The sequence below is a fragment of the Hylaeus volcanicus genome, chromosome 2, assembly GCF_026283585.1.
Source record: "Hylaeus volcanicus isolate JK05 chromosome 2, UHH_iyHylVolc1.0_haploid, whole genome shotgun sequence".
Taxonomy (NCBI): Eukaryota; Metazoa; Arthropoda; class Insecta; order Hymenoptera; family Colletidae; genus Hylaeus; species Hylaeus volcanicus.
Window position 1 is genome coordinate 2,467,142 of NC_071977.1, and position 20,526 is coordinate 2,487,667.

General features: G+C 40.4%; 1 protein-coding gene across 1 annotated transcript in view; it reads right to left on the reverse strand.

Annotated features, from left to right (window-relative positions):
• LOC128872715 (neurexin-3b) overlaps positions 1 to 20,526 on the reverse strand; it is a 347,065-nt gene that overhangs the window by 235,712 nt on the left and 90,827 nt on the right. The window lies entirely within an intron of this gene.

Sequence of the window (20,526 nt, forward strand, 5' to 3'; positions counted from 1 at the left end):
TAAAAAAAAAAAAAAAAAAAAGAAGGATCGCAGAGGTGCTTACTTTCATGAATAAAAGATATGTATATTTTGCCAAGTGATTTTTTTTTTTTTAATGCGCCACACGAACCGTTTCGATTACGCGATACGATCCCTCCCAATCTCACGGATCTGAATTAACGTCCGAATCAAGTAGAATCGATATCGCGACGACGAAGCCGAAGCAACGGAACAATTTACCGTATCGCGACGGCCAAGTTGCTAAAGATAACACACCCACCCAGCGTCGCGGCGCTCAGCAATGCGCCATCGTCGCGGCGCGCGTTATTATTTCCAGCGGCGCGGTCTCCCGAAATAGAACCTTTTCACGTGCACGGGCTCTCTCGTACCCGCGCGAAACTCGGTCGTCGACGTTACAGCGTTACATAACAAATCCGTGTAACCCAGATTACTTTTCTCGTTCCCGAAGCCGGCCCCAGGCAGTCTCTACGAGAGGGTGGCTCTTACTTTCAGCCGGCCTGGACGTGGCCGTCTTGCTAGCGTTTCTCAACCTTCTTCGAGATCGAACGAGTATTATATCGATAAGTGAACCTTCCTTGCGGTTCTCGCGTCGGTCATCGAGTCGGAAGTTTAACAAGTTCGCCGACAAACTGAGATCAGCGCTCTTGACAATCATCGAGACGGCGACGTTTCGTTAGTACCGGAATAACTCGAGTACGACGAGCGAGCGAAGAGGTCGGTGCACTTTCCGGTGAGAACGTTCTGGTAGGAAAATAAAGTGTACTTTCTAGTATCGGTAGTAAGCAGCAAGTATTGTAGCAACAGAATAAAAAACGAGCGACTTTATGGTGTTATTGTTCGTTGTACCAGCAGTACGAAGAGCAGGTGTGGTTTTTGAACTTCGATCCTCTGAACGAAACATGCTCTATGACCCGATGAGAAACGAATGCGTACCTCCCTTCGAAAATTAAAATAGTCATCGAGGACTTCTTTTGTAATAATTCGTGAGTGGAGTGACTATACATTTTTGTAAAGGAAACTGTGGTTCGGAATCGTCTCAGCTACCCCCTATTTTCGATTCTCACACTAGTTCTGAGACACCCTGTATAGAATCTACTACTAATTACTACTGTCATCTAGATGCATTTTTCCTACAATAAATGGACTACGAATCAGATATTAACCCAATTACTATTAAAAAAAGCAAAACTCTCCAGATACCTATTCCATCTCGATGCGTTTCAAATTTCTCGAGGCCTCGATGCAACGACTTAACATGATATAAATAAAAAGAAAACGGTTTGAACGAACCAATGCCCTCGGTTGAGAGTCGCTGGTCCCGGTTCGCGAAGAAAGGGGAAAGAAAAGCGTTCCTAGCGGCTCGAGGCGTACTTTCTCGCGGATTCGTTTCCCCAGGTTCGCGGTAACGAAAATTCGCGGGCTGCTCCCGCGAGGATAATGAGGCAACGCGAATTGCGGGGCCCTCCTGCTTTTATTTCGACGCTCCCTTTCTCTCGGACGGCCCTTTCGCGCGTTGCCAGTTGAGAACTGGCGCGAATTCGGGCGAAAAAAGAACCCGTCGAAAGGAAAGAACAATGGAGACGCTTCGACGGGCAGATGCAACCCGGCGATGAAAATCAAAGGACGTTTTTTCCCAGGGGTACGCTGTTTCCTTTCCTCGCTCTGGACGCAGGATACCGCGATGGGATTTCGAGCGGGCTGAATGATACGATCGAGTCCGCGATGGGAAAACCTTCCCTCGATGAAAGTGCGCGAGTAAACAAGCTTCGCGCCGATGTGGAATAATATGAAACGTGCATGAAGCAGAACCTGCCGGTGCAGATGGGAAAAGACGTTGCACTGCGATTTTTGTGCGGGGTTCGTACGTGTTTGGGGTTTTAACGTGGATCTATGGCGTGAACTTCTTCGCTATTCTTTTTTTTAGACGTGAGGTTGCTAACTGGGACAAGTGGAGTTTTTAAAAGTTTATTATTATAGATTATAATTGTTTGAATTGCAAGTGATCGTAAATGACATGTAATCGTCACTTCGTGTTTATTTATCTAAATATCGATGTAGGATACGTTCCATGTCAATTGTGTTTCAACAAGATATATTAAGAGAATAGAATATAGCAACAACAAATTTTGTATTCGCCAATGACACTTTTATATAAAAAGAGTCGTTTAAATTTATCCACGATACAATTTCTACGGAATCTACGGAATCACGTCGCAGAACAGTAAGAACTATTTTTAGGATTTCTAAATGGAAAAGTAGGATTCAAGGTTCGTTTCGGCGAAATCAGAAACGAAGTGGGGCAAATATGAGACACGAGTAGTTATTTTCGGGGATGACTGTAATTCCGCCCTTACAAGCAAGCTCGCGGAATGGAGTGGAAGGAAGAGAAATGGCAGAAACGAAAACGAACAGAGGCAGTGGGTCTGTTATTGGCGATATCAGCAGGTGGTACCAGGTGAAGGAGAGACACGCGACTACTGAACTCGTTTGGGACCAACGAAAGTGGACGATTCGCGTACTCTGGAAAGATGACAAATCATTTCTAGACGTATATGCGAACACGACGATTTTTTATCGAGAATTTCTTTCCGTTCGAAGATCGACATTTGCATGTAGGATATAATATTATACGTGTTCAATTGAAATTATTACAGAACGTCAACATTTCTTGGAAAGAAGATAAATATTCTTCACTCTTAACGAAGAATTCAAATTGAGACAGGAAGTCTTAACTACCTATTACGGAATAAAATCGACCAAAAGAATTAGAAAAGTAAACATCGAGTACAAATAAATAATATTCTAAATGCAACGAGCCCAATTCCAGCTACTCCCACTAAACACAATTTTTATGTGAAGGCAGTCTAAGCGGAACGGCTAATTCTCTCGACAATTGTAACACCGACTTCCCTGTCATCGATAGTTTCCAAGAAAACAATTCGCAACGCTTTCATTAATCGACTCTGCGAAATGAACCACTAATCGCTATCTAGTCGTCCGAGCACGGAAACGCCAGCGAGAATGAAACGTTTTCCTGGAAATCACGTCACATCTGACAGCGAGAAATATTGTTTGGTTACAACTCCGCGAACGGCGTTCATAAATATTTTATTAGCGCGATAAACATCGAGCCTTCGCATGGCAACGACAAGAAAGTACATACGCGCACGATTGTCCGCGGAGAGAAATGAACAACGACGCTAGCAAATTTGCTTTCGCGGACAAATGGACGCGTTCGAACGCGTTGATAGCAATCGAAGGATTGCCGAACAAAATACGGAGCACGATAATAATTCCAACGCGGAGAACGCTCGGTTGGTTTTGGTTTGATCGCGAATCTTTACGAGAAGCCAAAAAGACAAAAAAAACAGATTAATGTTCGCCTATCTGGCTCAAATGTCCGTGCGAGTCTCTCACGTTTATGCACGCTGCATTCGCGAAGGGCTCGATTGTAAATTCGCGTCGCGAGCGGACTCGTGGCGATCTCCAGATGGTTATAGCAACGCTCGCGATACGTCGTTAGAATCTTCTAATGTACGCTTAATCTACGCTTTCTACTCTATCGCTCAAATATTTCATTTTTAAATGAAACAATTTTAAGAATTATTTTGACGAACATATTACTACGCATTAGATAGCTATTAATTCGCACTTGAAATCATAGTAATTAAACACGGAATGTTTTTTTTTTATATTCGTACAAACGTTACTATAAATACGTAAGATTTTTTCATTTAATTCCACCTCGAGCCATCGCTTGCTATTCATTGTAATTTCGTTTACTGTTGATAAAATAAGAAAGTAATTCCTGGCTATACATACTACTTGGAAATTCGATAAAAAAATCCTTCTATAATGCGTCTCTTGCAATCATTAAAGATATATTTCTGATGAATAATCGACTGAATCGTTGCGTTTGCCATCGAGTTTACCATCGAGAATGCACAAGTCGGAGTAAAACGTGGCACGATGTAGGTGACAGCGACGAACAACACCAGATTTGCATAGTTTTTCCGTGAAATTGAGTTTCGTACGCGCAATAATTACGACCACGATTGCACTTGGCGCTTTACATCGAGCGCGCCACTTGAAAATGATAGTTTAACCGTGACAATTTTCGTGCGCCGTTAATTACAAGGGGCGCACTACGCCGCCACGGTTCGTTAATACGACTGTAATTCTCTCGACAATTGCAACACCGACGGTAATGAAAATAATCGGTAATGGTAACGATAACGCATCTTGCCATTGCGGTGACAATCTCATCAAAACGGCCTCGCCGTTCCGCTTAGACTGCCTTCACGTTATTATTATTTCATCGAATAAACAGTTCAAGTGGCGCGACTCGATTCATGAAAATTTCTTTCGCGTTGCTTCGTTCGTGAATTTTTTTTAATTTCAGAATGCATTTAATCTTCTTTAAAAGTGTTTTCGCGTAATTATTATTTCACCAAACAGACATTGCGAGTGGTGCAACTCAATCAATGAAAATTTCACTTTTAATTTCGTAATGCGTTCACCAAACAAAAATTATAAATAGTGCAACTCGATTTGTACAAATTCTTGTCTGGTATTTCTTGATTTCTATTTCTGCAATTATTTCGATCCAGTAAACTCGATTCGCAGATATCTTTTAGATTTCTTTCTTCAGTTCGAAATCTACTTGGCCTCCTTTGAAACTGTTTTCGTAACAGTTATCCTTTTTTCCGATAAATAAAATTCTTCCCGGCGTCTGTATCGTTTAATCTTTTAATCTTTTAATCTCTCATCTTTACTTTGAGATTCATTAAGTCTTTTGTAATATCATGCAGCAAACGAGTACGATTCAAGTCGAATCGAAAGTTTGAAATTGGAATAGTCTGTTCGGGGCACAACAGCGAGAGAAAAATGGAGCGAAAGAAGGCAAAGGACGATGGTTTGCTATCAAGTTGCGAACGGAGGCAACTTGGTAGCAGTTCTATGAATACGATAAATTTTTGTCGGGAAATTTAATTGGAAAAGTTTGTCTTTAAGAAAGGAGTACCAGCTACTTCAATAAGCGTACGCAAAATTTCAAGTTTTGGAAAACTCGAACGAGCAACGAAGACGTAAAGTTTTCGCATGAATAATTAGCTGGAAATTTTTAACTTGGCTAGGGCAACAGTACAATTCATTCGATCACGTGAAATATCTTTAAAAAAAAAAAACAAAAAAAAACAGGAAACTTCTTTAAAGGAAAATCCAAGGTTTTCTTGGATAATAATTAATTTCTTAATATGTTTGCTTAGATTATTCGTACATTATACAGTTACATGACAAATAATCACATGAATAAGACTGGTCAAATAACATTGCAAATGCGGAGTGAAAATATATTGAAATATATATTACATATTGAATTATTCTTTCTTTGTTTGCATATGTCATAAAAGCTATTATGAAATTTTACCCTTCAGATTTCAAACTTAATTTCATAACTTAATTTCTTTCGGATAGTCACCTCTAATTTAAAAATTGAATTGACAAATACGATAATAAATAAGCTTGTACGTCAGATCGAAACTCCTTGCCTTGAATCCATCGAAAAATTCAAGTCAAATTGCAATCGATAACAATGTCCTCTTTTGTATTCGGTAATGATCAGTAAATGAATTGCTATCCAAATAAAACAACAACAAAATTGGATCCTCCCTAACATTTATCTAACATTTATTTATAAGTCCATAGCATTCACAATCGATTTTGAAACTAAAATATTAAGGTCAACCAAAACCTGGGACAATTTTTAACCGACCCGAGAGTTAACGGATAAATAATGATGACATTACAGCCATCCGGTGAAAGAAGCAGCCCTTATCCCTCCTCGAGTAACAGGGGAATAAAAAGCCAGGCCATTCGACTTCGTACCAATTCGCTTCGCCGATATTAGAAGCTTCGATATCGAGCGAGCATCAATGGAAAAAAAAAACCATATCAAGTCCAGCCTCCGTTTCATCGATACACGTATTCCTCCCGCGGCTGCGGGAGCACGTGGCCGCGTAAAAACCGTGGACAGAAATGGGCGCATCCGTGGTCGTTCGACAAGTAAACGCGATCCATTGTGTGCTTCCGGTATTCGAGTGGACCCCGTGCGCGCAAGCTTCCCTCGCACGTACCTGTGCACGCACACTCGAACGTTCCTATACGCGCTAGTAAATACATTCGATTTATTGGAGGACGCGATAGGAGAGTTCGAAAGAGCCATACGTTTCGTGCGCTGCAATGACACCTAAAGCCTTTTTTTCCGAGGGGGCTCGCTCGCGTTTCGTTATTGTGCTTTTCGCTATCGACTCTTTCTTCCAGCCTCTCCGCCCCTTATCGAGCTGTGAAAAGTAGACGTCGCTAACAAGACGACGTAGCGAGCTGTGGTTTCAATTTTTTATTACGTCCCTTTGTTTCCATATGGCGAAGGTTGCTCGAGGTATCTCCGGCGAGGGGCTGGGAAAAATCTCTTTTCATGTTTAGGGAGAAATAAATTCTCGGGGTGGTGAAATATTAACGAACGGATGCTGGAGTGTTTTATGGTTGTTTCTTGAGGAAAAGTTGGATTGTTTTGTGCGATTTTTTGTTGGATGCAAGGTGAAAAGGGGGCGAGATAAATTATTTATGTGGAGAATATAAAGTTTCTTTGTCGACTATACCTTACGATTTGATATTTAAGACTGATTAAGATTATACAGCCGTTGTCTTCTACATGTTATATGTATCGTAAATGAGTTTTTTCCGATTTCATTCCAATGTATATATAATTTCCTTTAAAATTAAAAAGAAATGTATTTAAACGTTGACTCGATCCTACAATGTTTCAACGCTCGTACAAACCTTGTATCTTTAATTTGCACTTCCATTGTTGCATTTCTTACAAACATCTACTGTAACATCGTTACACGTAGATCGACGAATTTTTTTATTATCTGATAACAGCCAGAATCGACTCAAAAACATTCGGAAAGAATCATTATATTCTCCAAAGCCAACGAATAAACCGCAATGTAGTTGGACCGCAATAGTTTTACTATTTCTTATATTTTCTAATCTTGAATTTTCTCGATAGTTCCGCGTAATACCGTTCAAATTCCTTCAGCAACACTACCCTCTCATCAGAATCAATTCAACGTCTCATATCTTTGCCGTTCGTATTTACGATATGGACGTGTTTTCACCGCCGCTTTTCCGATTAAAAATTCGATGACAGTTATTTCAAAAACGTAGAAACTGCAAAATACAACAGGGACTAATTAAGGTTTCCCGAGTTCTGGATAGAATGTTTTTAATTTTTTCTTAAAACATTATTTCGAATTCGTTAACCGAGGAAATTACGTAAAGACACATCAACCCCTTCAGAGATAAATTATTTCGTTTAACGTCCTCTTGGCCACGTACGTGGACGTTTAGTTTCTTATAATTATAATTACTGCGAATAATAGAAGAAACAAAAATCTCTTAGAACGATTCGCGCGAGAGTTTCGAACGCGCCAATCAAAGCGACGCGAACGAAAGAGAAAAATACGTAGCAGAGCCACGCTAGCGCGCCTCGTCGATAAAAGTTGCAAAGTGAAAGATGCAGCAAACAGGCCGCGCGGAATAGAACGCGGGGGCGTAGAAATCTTGTAAGGGGGGATAACGGGTGGAAAAATGGAGAGGAAGGATACACAAAGAAGGCTGGCAGGATAATAAAAGCGAACGTAAAATGTGCGGAACAGGAAGGAAACGAAGAGATGAGTTCGAAAGCACCCGGAAAAAGAAAAATGCTTATTGCGTGCTTCGGCTGTGGGGTCTCGTAAAAACAACGCGAGGAATATTCGCGGACGGACTCTAACGTGTTTATCAAAGTCGAGAACAACAGAGGAAAGCTACCGAAAGAGATAAAGTTGCGACGCCGGATGATATTCAATTCGCGATATTGGAGAGAACATCGCGGAGCGAACATCTTCGAAATTTTTGCGAACCCTTCGTTGAATCGAGTTAGAAAGAAAGTTGCGAACCGTGGCGCGATTCCTTTATTTTTTTTCGGATAGGGAAGGGTGCCTTCAAGCGCTCTTGAAGGGGGCAAGGGGCACCCAGCTTCCGTTTCTGAGTAAATAATTCTTAAATATGCAAAAATTTCAATCACCGAGGTCCATCGTGGCCACTGTACAATTCCAATAATTACAATTCGATTTAGAATGTTACACTTTGGAGATGATTATTTTTCCTAATCAAAACTCATGCTGAGCATCGAAGCGTTTTAGGATTCAAGCTAGTTGTCATTGAAGCTTTTTGGCATTAGAATATATTAGAATCGAAGCACCTTAGAATCGGAGAAAGGGAAACAGTTCATGGAATGTCAGTAGCAATGTAGGAGATTTTCCATTCATCGACATATGTCTCTCAGATACTTACAAGTATGCACAAGTGATTACTCTTGGTAGGAATATATTAATTATAAATATATTCATTTATTATGTGTAAATATCAGCATAACCCCATTCACTTATGAAAATTTCAAGTTCCAAAGGCAGAACGAAACTAACATATCAAAGTGCTAATGTACGATCTAGAATATCTTCCAATAGAAATCTCAGCAATCCTTAATATAAAGAGTTACGAGTCAATTTGACATCGAGTGACGAACGTCTAGTTACCGTATTTTTATTAATCCTGGGATTGAAGTGGGATGAATATCAGTGAAAACGCGCGTATCTGATGTAACTGTTGAACATGATATACAGCCGGAAATAATCCGCGATTCAGAGCGATTAACATGAAAGCTTTAATTTACAGAGTAAATGTTTTGATCTCCGTTTTCGTCGTCCCTTTTCTCCTCGTGACCCGTTTCGCTGGTATTTAAAAGCGAGCCAGAAAATATCCGACCTACATTAATTCTGGAACGTTGAAGGGGGATTAGTGTTTCATCCATTTAAACAAGAAACACCGAGCTTTTTTTCTTTTTTTGTCCCATTCTAGACAGCGCTGGCTGAATGCAACTGAGAACTTTTATGAAACTAGTAACCTTGCTTTCACTTGTCGCGAATTTTCAGCTGATTCCGACGAAAGGACTTGCTAGAGAAACTCGACGCGAATTACTACTTTCAATGCGAAAACGTATAATACCTATTGCGAATTTAACACTGTATCATTGTCGACTGGAAACTATTATATGGAGATTTGTTTCTATGCAATGAATAGATGTAATTTCAGGATTAAGTGAATAATTATGATATCTTCGATGGGTCAAGTGCATTAAAGTGAACATTATGTAAAATCATGTATTCAATTGTATTCAATATTTATTATTCACTTATTATGATGCATTCATCTGAATGAGACAGCTCTTGAGAGCACAAGTAGAATATGACTGTGCCTGGCCGGACAACTAGAATATAAGCACGTCTAGGTGATTAGCTCCTCTATTTTCTGAGTTATTTAAAAAAATATATTTTTCATTTCCTCAAAGGAAATACGCGTCAAATATTTTGTTGAGAACTACACATTTTGATCAAGACCGGCGTGCGTCCATTGAATATTTTCCTTAGTATTTCCTTTGAGGAAATGAAAAATATATTTTTTTAAATAACTCGGAAAATAGAGGAGCTAATCACCGAGACCCAGTGATCGAAGCAAATGAAAATAAAAATAAATCCTCAGACAGACCTCCGGCTTTTTATTTCGATTTGGATACATTTCTATCCCTTTCGCTGCGCCAAGCTGTTTCTAATCGGTTAGATTAACTCCGAAGCTCGAGCGTGCACCGAGGTGGCGGGTGATATCCTCCAGCGGGAAACGGTTCCGGTTGCCTGGTTCTCCGGCATGTTACCAGCCGGTGGCAATCGTGGTAGCAGAAGAAGTTAATTGAAAATAAGATAACGCCCGGTATCGAGCATCACGTCCTGTCGGCTGGGGCTGCTCGAACAGGGATTGGGATTGAAGAAGGGGTCGGACCGGGAAGAGATAGTTCGCGACTGAAATACAATCCCTTAATTAAGTCTCCCGAGCGAAGCTCCGGCGTGGAAAATAAGACGGAATTATTGTCTCGTTGATGAGAATACTCGGAGAACGGAAGACCGTGGTAGTAATTGTACTTTGGACTAAACTTGGAATTTCTGCGAATTCAAATGACACCGATAGATATACCGGTGTATGATATACCGGTGTAAACGTCAAGGAATCGGTATATATTTTCGCAACTAAGCAGAAGATAAGTAATTAGTTCCATGAATTTTTATTAACTACGCGAAGAGTTGCTTGTAACTTATAATTAACATGGCGAAAGTTTTCTAATTTGTACGCCTTTGATCAGACATTTTTTTAATCTTCGAATTTTAAACGAGCAGCGAAATAAGGTTCGCAGTGTACTCTCGGAGCTCGAACATATAAAACTTTGGAGACTTGTTCGACTCGTGCTACGGTGTCTTAAAATTCTCGGTGTGTTTAGCGCGGACGAGTTGCGAAGTAAACGATAAACGCAAATAGTTTGTAGGATCATCGTTTTCTAATTAATAATAGTATAAAGAGTGTTTAGATTGCCGACTTCAAAAGTAGTACAATCGTTCAAGAGAATTAATGTACAGATCTGCAATTAGTAGGACTAGCATTAGTATTACTAATGGCGGGATTACTCGTGTAGTGTCGAAATGAATTACATGTAAAAATTCATAGAACGCCCTAGTAAGCGTGTTAACAAACACAGCAAGTTTCGTTGCGATCCATCGTGTTGGGATTGCTTAAAAAAATCTCAAAAATGGACCAACTTCACAGACCATGTTTTCGATATCGATTTTAACACAGCCACAAAGTATAGCTAATAACTCCCACGTAATCTAAATAAATAACATGAAAAAATCCAGACTTTGTAAAAATCCAGAATTCTTTGTAACTACAACACAAAAAGACTCAGAAAGTTTCGTTCAAATCCGCGTAGTGAAAAAAAAAAATATCAAAGATCCACCCGAGTTGCATAAGATCGCTCCCTTAAATCTGTAATCGACTTCGCACCGTTTCGATCCTCTCCTCGAAATCCCTGTCACGTTCGAGCCGAAGCGCTCGGGATCGAACGGATTCCTCGATCCTTCATCCGTCGAACAAGCGGCAGTCGTCGGGATAGATTAAAGATTCACGAACAGAAGTATACGTATCCTTGCGCGTGTCATCGTGCTCGGCGTACAGTAAAGTTCAGGCCGCGCCACCGTGCACCGTCGAGCGAACAAAGTAACTCGGCAGCGTGGGGCACAGAACGAACCGATATAACACCGATCGATTGAAATATTCACGAGGCCATGTGTTATCGATCTACCCGGCCCCGTGCATACACCGTCAAACGTTACGAGCATACGTGGGACGCCGCTATCAATAAAATATTAGGCGAACAATGTACGTTCGTCTCCTTCGAATCAATTTCGATTGCAACCGGTTCCTGCTCTCTCGGCTGCTTTGTATTCGTATCCGGAATTCATGGTGTACACACGATGCCGATGAGTATCCGGAACAGGTTCCAGATGAAGAGAGAGGCTTTAGGTAGAGGAGTAGGTACATAAGTAACCTTTATACGTGGGGGTAGTTTACGAGGAAGAGCGCATTATGCTGTGCAGTTTAATCGATCTTCTCTAGACGAGAAGAATGTTCAATTGGAATTTGAACTATCGTGTCGAATCGAGCTTCGTAGATCGCATGGATTACAGTGAAAATGTTTCTTGGTGCTATTTTCAACTTTTATTATTTTTTATCGTAGTGCTCTAGGTTTGGTTTATGTTCTAATCAATGTTTTCCAAATTATTTCGATTTCTCTGATTACTAAAATACGGTTAATGGTGGAATATTTTTGAAATAAAATTTTTCAAAGTGTAGAAAGAAGAACTTTATATTTCAGTGATGTTGATGGAATCTTTAGACTGTAGAATGTATATTAATATTATTCTTATTTTATTTTTCAATTCTCAAAATAAATCGAATCGGTAATCATCTCCGCTACATTTAGAGTATCTAAACCAATGTTTTGGACGTTTTCGATCATCAAAAATGAGCGAAGAAAAATACTGTAAGAATCACTGAAGATATTATTCTACGCAAATAAAATAGGGAACGTAACTGAGTCGATTCAATTGAGGGTGCATTAGTGCATGGTTGGTCTTGAGCGACACAGCGTATTTTCGCACTGGCCTGTACAGTGATTCAGTAAGAACCATAACTCGCGGAATTAATTTCCAGCGTGCAGCTCGCGCTACAGTAATCCCCTTCATCGGCTTTGTAACCGATGGTTATCGGATTCGAAGTTTATGATAATTAGAGCTGATTAGGTTTCCCCGCGGAAAGCTATGTTGCCGTGCCCTCGAAATCTTGTTGCGTCCCCATGGCGACTGTGCCACGTAATGCTGCTTAAACAAACTTTACGCGTTGCCTGTGAAAGCAGCATATTAAGAGAATGTTCGGCCGTTATTTGTCAGACCGAAACAAACTACTTTTGTATAGAATACAGAAATATCAAACAGAGAGACTCGTAAATTTGGAATGCCGGGGATCAGTTTTTATCAATCATAAAACAACCTATTCCGACATTTGTAAATCCAGGAATTAATTGTAGCAGTAAATAAATTTTGTTTCGTACGGAATCATCCACCGAATTTATAAATTTACAAAGAATTCTCTGGCAATCTTCCATTTATATTGAGAACGTATACGACTTAATAAAATGTTTGTTTGGGAAAAAAAATATCGATTGTATTCACAGTTTTCACTTTCTGAATCCATAAACACACGTGACCCAAAAACAAGACGTTCGTAACAACTATACAACAATATTTTCTTTCGAAATGTAAAAGTAACATAGTGCTCTAGGGGAATGATAAGAAGGTTGAACATCGCCTCGAAAGCAATGCCGATACAGAGGAACACGTAGAGCCAGCGGAGAGCAACAAGACCCAACAGAGCAGCAATTCGTTTCTCTACTTTAACCCTCGTGCTACTTTCCATTGAGAACTACCCCTCGAAGCTCCAACCGAAAGGAAGGCGGAAAGCAAAAAGCGGCAACGACGACGAAGATTAAGAGTGGGAGGGGACGTCTTGATGGATGATCTCGGTAATTATTTGCGGGTGTTCCCTTCGTCTCTGTTTTTTATCCCGGCAGTCGTTCGCCACCCCGTATCGCTCTGTTCCCTGGATCGAGCCATCGTCTTTCTCCAGACACCTCCTCGAGTCCGTTCAGGGGATGGAACCGACCCCAACCTGTATCGCGAGTCCGAGCCAGTTTTACTGCCGAAGTTTCGCTTCGTGGGGTTCGAATGCCACCGATAAGAAATAATAATTCGCCGTGGTAACGTGATACGTCATCCGCAGGAGTTAGGCAAAATAATATAAACGCCTATAAATTGTCTGGTCCAAGCGTTCAACGCGAGCCTGATGATTTATGGCTTGGTATTCAACCGACCGGACCGTTATGTTAGCTTAAATCAAAGCCTTTAATATTCTAGACGATACGGTTTACGCTAGAGTCTAACGAATAATACGCGGTGTTCCCGGATTAAATGATCAAACTCCATAGTTCTCTCTGCGACGTTTCTTGAAATTTTATAATAATCAAATATCTCATCTTCTATTCCGATCTTCGTTAATTAATTTGTTAGAAGGTATGAGAAATGACTCGAGGTGTCGAGAAACTAATCGAATATTAAGAGGAGCATCAAAGAAACATTTTGGAGCTGCGAAAAGTGAATTCTCGTCGAAATATAGCACGATGCTTGACAATTATTGAACACGATGTCTGAGCATGGAACATGGGCATGAAAAATAAACAAATAGCCTACTTGAGAGGTTCTCGATCCCATCGCTAACTTTATCCGTCTTCTTCTGGCGCGATTAACCTGTCCCGCAAGCTCCTCCGCGCGGGAGGCACACTTTTTCGCGCCATTTTCTTTTATCGTCCCCTCCACCCCTCCATCCACCCCTCCCTGTTACCTTTGCTGACAGTATTTCCCAGCAGTGGTCCAGGATAGATGAGGGACCATCCTCTCCGTGACCATCGGCCCGTGCACTCTGATAAAGAACAATAGACGACTGTTCTTCCTCATCGTCACCGCGGCAGCTATCCGATCGAGGGACCAGACAACGTTACTTTTGTCACCTAAATGGAACTGTTATTGGTTTATAGCTCCGTTGGTCATTAAACGAAGAACTTAACGAAACTTAAAAAGGTACACTTAACGCGCGCTCAGTGCTCTCGCCGTAGACTTTAATGCGAATGGCTGAATTTATGGGGTAGGAAGAGTCGCGTCGATATCTTGGTTACTATCGATTCTATTCGATATTCGTGTGGAACGATACTTTTTCCGAATTTAATTTGCTACAAGTTTCTCTATGTACGCTCTTCACGTAACAGCAAGGATAATCAAGATATTGCTCATAGTTCCTTTTATCGAGCATCGGAGACTCCTTCGAAGTAAAAGCTGTGACGTTGAGAGCTATATCTCGATTAATATCGACTCTATTAAGAATTTGTGTAGAACAAAGGAGTTTCTAAATTTAATTTACGATAACTTTTGTTGAATACACTTTATCCGTGAAAGCAACGGTAAGCGAGATATCGTAGGCGTCAGAAACCTGCTTTTAGAAAGGGCTTCGCAACGTGATCTGTGCAATATCACAGTTAATATCGATTCTATTGGAAATCTATGTATGATAAAAGGGTTTCTAAATTTAATCGTCGACAACTTTTGTTAATGAGAGTGAGTCACTCGAAACAGACCATCCCAATAATTCGCTTACGAAGAGATACGAAGGTCGACTTTGATTATTTTTTTTTAAATAGAATTATGAAATTTATGAAGGAAGTTCAGGGAACAGCAAGTATACAACGAAGTGCCAACAACCAGAGAAGGTACGAAGGAGCGAATAAGAAGAGCATGCAATGCAATTGATCCAAATCAAGTACGATGGGAATGCTACTTGTCGTTTTTATCACAAGACCATAACAAATTTCACGATTTCAACATCTTCGTGGCTCGAAATACGTCCATATTTTATTTTTAGACATTCCAGTACTCGAAATCTGTGCCAGCGTCAATACGTACTCCGTACGGTCGTTTAATCTTCTCACGACTCGAATAAATGCGAAAGCTCAAAGGAAATTCATGAAATTCCTTTATAGCAAACCAATCCAATTTCCAATACAGGTAACGGACATTGATGTTTCATTCGATAAAAGTCGAATAAACTGCCAATCCCTACGCAATTTCAATTTACATCGAGTCAGAGAAATGGACTCGGCATTGTTGCGTGCTTGGCTATTTTCTGCTATACCCTAACGTTCTCTTGTTAAATAATAAATCACGGTAACAGTGTCGAATTTCATCAAGAAATTTAATCTCTCAGAAAGATTTTTCTGAAATTATAATTACATTCATTTAAACGAACACGTTTGAACGTTTTTTTCCGACATACAGAATCCTCTAAAAATTTCTTAAATTTACCGTAATGTTCTCGTTATTTGTAAATAATTCGAGAAATGTTTCGAATAAATCTTCGAGAGAATTAAATTCTATATAAAAAAAGTTTCATCAACTCGCTTACGTCCATCACAGTTCTCGCTTTTCTCCACGTTGTACAATGAGAATTGCTCATCGTGGATATCGTTTCCGAGACCACCGCGATATGGAGAGTATATCTTCGTAAATGATGAAAAAAGTACAGGGCTGATGAAACAGTTGGCCGTAAACCAGCCTCTTTGGGAGGCAAGATTCTAATTCACGGGAACGGCTGCAGATGGGAGAAACGCAGAAAATCTGTCCCTCTGAGATTATTTTTCTTGTTGCGTGATCACGATCTGGATGGAATTTTAATAACCACTTCGTAGATTTCCCCGGTGAACCATCGAAAGAGAACCGTCCACGAAAAAGAAATTCACTCCCTATCTCGCGTACCCTCCCTTTCGCGCCGTGCCAAGCTTGCATATTGATATTCATCTGGAAGAGGTGCGAATGAATATTTCACGATTGTTTCCAGGAATGATTTTCTATAAGAAACTCGTCTGTATTAATAAGGCTGCAAGATGGTATATAGAGAGAAATGATATTTTGATTGACGAGGAAGACAGTGTCTTGATATTATCGATTGCGAAGTGACCATTGGCAGCAATGGGACAAATTTAAAAATATGTAGTTCATCGAGCAATTCTACTAATTAAGAATATCTGTTTACATTTGTTTTCTTTTTCTTTTTTTTTTGCATATACCATTGTCCTGGCACTTACCCTACGTAGTTCGGCAAAAATTAGCGACGCTATGGATTCATGTGGTACGTACCTGCAACAGAAATTAAAGAACACGATTAGAATCAAATAATATAGCAATACTTTGAAGGTAAGGTAGTATTATATGAGGTAGACATTTTATTACGGAGAAAAGAATTACTTTCTTAAAACAAATTGGCGTGTACGGTATTGAAATACATTTAAAAAAAAAAACACTCTGGAATAAGCGTAGAATGTGTGACAAGAATATAGTTACAGCTACCGAAGCAGCGAACAAAATATCGTATTCGGTAGCTTTAAACTTTTGCTTCCAGTAGTGACGTAAAAGTACTCGAATCTCCAAATTTTCCATGATTTTACTAAAACGAAAGAGAAATTAAACGACCGATGAACGAATGTAGCTAGTAATTAAATATGAAAGAGCTTTCAGAAAGCTACAAAATGATATACAACACTTGCGTATAAATCAAGTTTAATGACTCGAAAAAATTATACAAATTGAACCAACGTTAAAAACCCACGAACTTCGAATTCGAAACGAACGAGTTCACCTTGATATAAAAAAAGAATATTATACGGGCGGGGTGGCACAAGGAATCTATATGTAAAATACGAAAGAACCGCGCCACGTGTGTACACGTGTGTAATACGTGAGAGTGTCTCGTAAATGACGGATGGCCCCATCTCGCATCCGTCGCGAAAAGTGTGAGGAATTTACTGTAGCGTGACGTACCTGGCGGACTCATTAGCCAAATGAAGGACCGATGACGCTGCTGACGCGATACGACGCGCATCCATGTCATAATTCCTGTGCGGCGGAATTGTTAATGCCGAAGGACAGGGAAGACCATGCGAATTTCCGCGGCTACGATACGCCGCAGCTAAACGTGACCTACTTCCGCGATTTCTCCCTTCTGCATCCACCCCGACTCGTCCTCCTCCCTCCCGCCCGCGATACGCGAAACATTAATGAGTCTAGAACTTGCGGTTGCAGCTGGATATCGTGATACGGTATCGCGGAGGGTGGAAGGGTCCAACGGGCGGATGCTTTAATTATAGTAACGCGCTTATTATCGGCGGAAGAATCGGCAGAGTGGCTCGATACCTCGATTGAAATCTTAAACGTAATAGCCCGAGTGCTGGCCCGATAACTGTAAGTTATAAGGGTTGTAATGGATCACGGGGAAGGCATTAACGACTCCCGTTGCTGAGAGAAATTCGGATATGCTGATCGGGGAGTGGTACTGTCGGGGTGGATGTAAATGTTCAGTGGAGCTTTCTGATTTTTTTCTTTTTTTCTTTTAACTCTTAGCCTAAGAGAGCGTCACACGAGGTTGCGTGTACGTATGTCCGTGTGTATGAGTGTATGTACGAACCGATATTTAAGAGGAACCGAAAGAAAGATAAAATCAGTGTTGGCTCGGACTCCTCAAAAACCACTTTTATTAATACCTACGGTCTTTTATAAAATGTTGTTTTCGCTCAACCATCCTACAAAGTGGAGTTACGTAAGTATTACGCGTTCATGTCGATGCGTTAATGGTCAGACGTGAACGAGGTGTATTGTACTCCAAATAACATCAACGAACTCCGTAAGTAGAATTGGCGAAAAATGGTCAGACACGAACGAGTTGTATCGCATCCCAGACAATAGTAACCCTTTGCACTCGAAGCCTTTTTTTTAGTATCTACCGGCGACTCGAGATGCTTTCTTAGCATTTTATTGCCACGAACGCTATCGAGATTTGAGAATCACCTTCACCTCACCGACGATCGTTCTATCGACACTTCGAGTTCCAGAGAAATGAAACCTAAAGAAATATTATCGCTAATAGATTTGCCGCGCGAAACCTAATGAGAGTCACCTGAGAGAAACCTGAGAGTCACATCTCGAGTGCGAAGGCTTAACAACGTCGAAACGTTAAAAATTGCTGCCGATCCCCTTCATCTTTCGTGATTTGAAGGCAAAGGTGGCGGCGACGCTCCCGTCAAAGGAAAACGACTCGCTTTAGAGACTTTCCTGATTACATAGAAAATTCTGCTCGGTGAATTACTACAGTCGTAATTAGGCAAGGGAAAACTTGACCGTTTGAAGAGTGTCGTTACGGATTTCGTTACCGAACATTGCGGCGAGGAATTCGACGCTGCCCCCTCTCCTCTGTACTAACAATTTGTCGAGACTACCGCATGCGGCGCAACAGCTACAAAATTGCGCAACCCTCCCCCTCCCCCTACCCCGGCCCGTTATTATGAACTTTCGCGCGGCGCGAACAGTCGCTCGAAACAAATGCTGGCGGGTAAGGAGAAACTCGGTACGTATACACGAACATTGTAGATTGCCATACATAACACGCGGCCCGACCGCGGAACGTGATCGTTCGACCGCACCGCAGAATTCCAGTCCGCATTTATAACTCGGCGACCCTCCGCGGTTTCCACGCTATCGCTGTCGAACAAGATCCAGAAATACGTCGTCTCGATCGTTTCGCGCCGCTTTCCTAATGGGAGACTCGGTCTAGAGAGGGCCGATATTTTCGATGCGTGGGAGTCGTTGGAGACTGTAAACGTTCAATGTGGATAATTCGGAGTCGGCCTTCCCGTATTTTTGGTGCATTGCTTTGGAGGAATTATCGTTGTATATATTTTTTATTTTAAATACAAAGGAGCCGCATTCGAGGAGACGCACGCATACACGCACGATCGTGTAAACCTCTCCAGTTTAATTTTCTTTTTGATTGTATTATACATACGTGACGTTCTCCAGAAAATTGAATTTTAATGCACCGAGAAATACTCATGATTATTCATGACTTTCATCGTACATTCTCTTAATGATTCTGTACGTGTCAAAAGGAACAAGACTGCTCGAAAACATTTATGTAAAATTATATATATATATATATACTCGTGATTGGCATTCAATTTATCTTGTACTCTAAATAGTCTATTCTAATAAAATTTGTTTCATAAAAGTTTGTACATTAATGGACACTATATATATATCTCGATCAAAGGAACAAGACTGCTCGAAAACATTTATGTAAAATTATATATTTATGTAATATATATATATATATATAAATTTTATATAAATTATATATATATATATATATATATAATTTTACATAAATGTTTTCGAGCTTCAACAAAATTATCGAGAATATTACCGTCGATCCCCTTCAACGTCATCGACGCGAATTCTCAGCCAAAATAGAATTAGTCAGAAATATCAGAAGAGAGAATATCGAGATTTTTCATTCAAAAGTCAAGAAAATTATATATATATATATATAATTTTACATAAATGTTTTCGAGCAGTCTTGTTCCTTTGATCGAGATATATATATAGTGTCCATTAATGTACAAACTTTTATGAAACAAATTTTATTAGAATAGACTATTTAGAGTGCAAGATAAATTGAATGCCAATCACGAGTAACGAAAGTGTCGAGAAGATGGATGTTCTTCGTGAGTTTTTCTTGAATCATGAATATTTACAAGCGAGCAAAATATTAAATAACGATCAAAGACAAATATCAAGAAATGAAATAAATATCGGTTATTTAAACGTCGACAATTATTTTATCGGACCGTTTGTTCTACGGGTAGCACAGGGAAACGACTTTACAGTCACACCGACAGACGAACGAGCATATTAATTCGACAAGGGTGGTTAAGCATCCCCTTGCGGCGCGTTACACGCCACGCTGAAGACGTTACCGCCTTCGACTCCTCCACGAATTCCTCTTTTCTCGTCCGTATCTGGCATTCTCTCTCGCCGCAGGACTAGACCACTCGTCGAGGAACACCGTCTAATCGACTTGCTGTCAATTAGATCGACACTTAAATGGTCCTACTGCCGCGGAACCCTCGCGTCCGATTTTATCCCGACGAGAATATTACCGTCGATCCCCTTCAACGTCATCGACGCGAATTCTCAACCGAAATAGAATTTGTCAGAAATATCAGAAGAGAGAATATCGAGATTTTTCATTCAAAAGTCAAGAAAATTTAGAACGTACACCTCGATGTACGTACACCTCTAACTAATTTCAAATTTTGTCAAATATGAGAGATACGTTGAGGGTTAAGGCCACTCCAGGTCCCCCGAGAATAAGCGAATTTCGAGAATTCAAGAAAATTTCAAGTAGGGTATTTTATTAAATGCGTATCAATGCGTGAACAAAATTTGTTAGTTCTCATAAATGAAAAAGTATCTCTGATTGGTATTTCGATAAGGAAATATCGAGTTTCGAACGAAGTAACAGAGATTTCCATCGCAAGCATTCCTC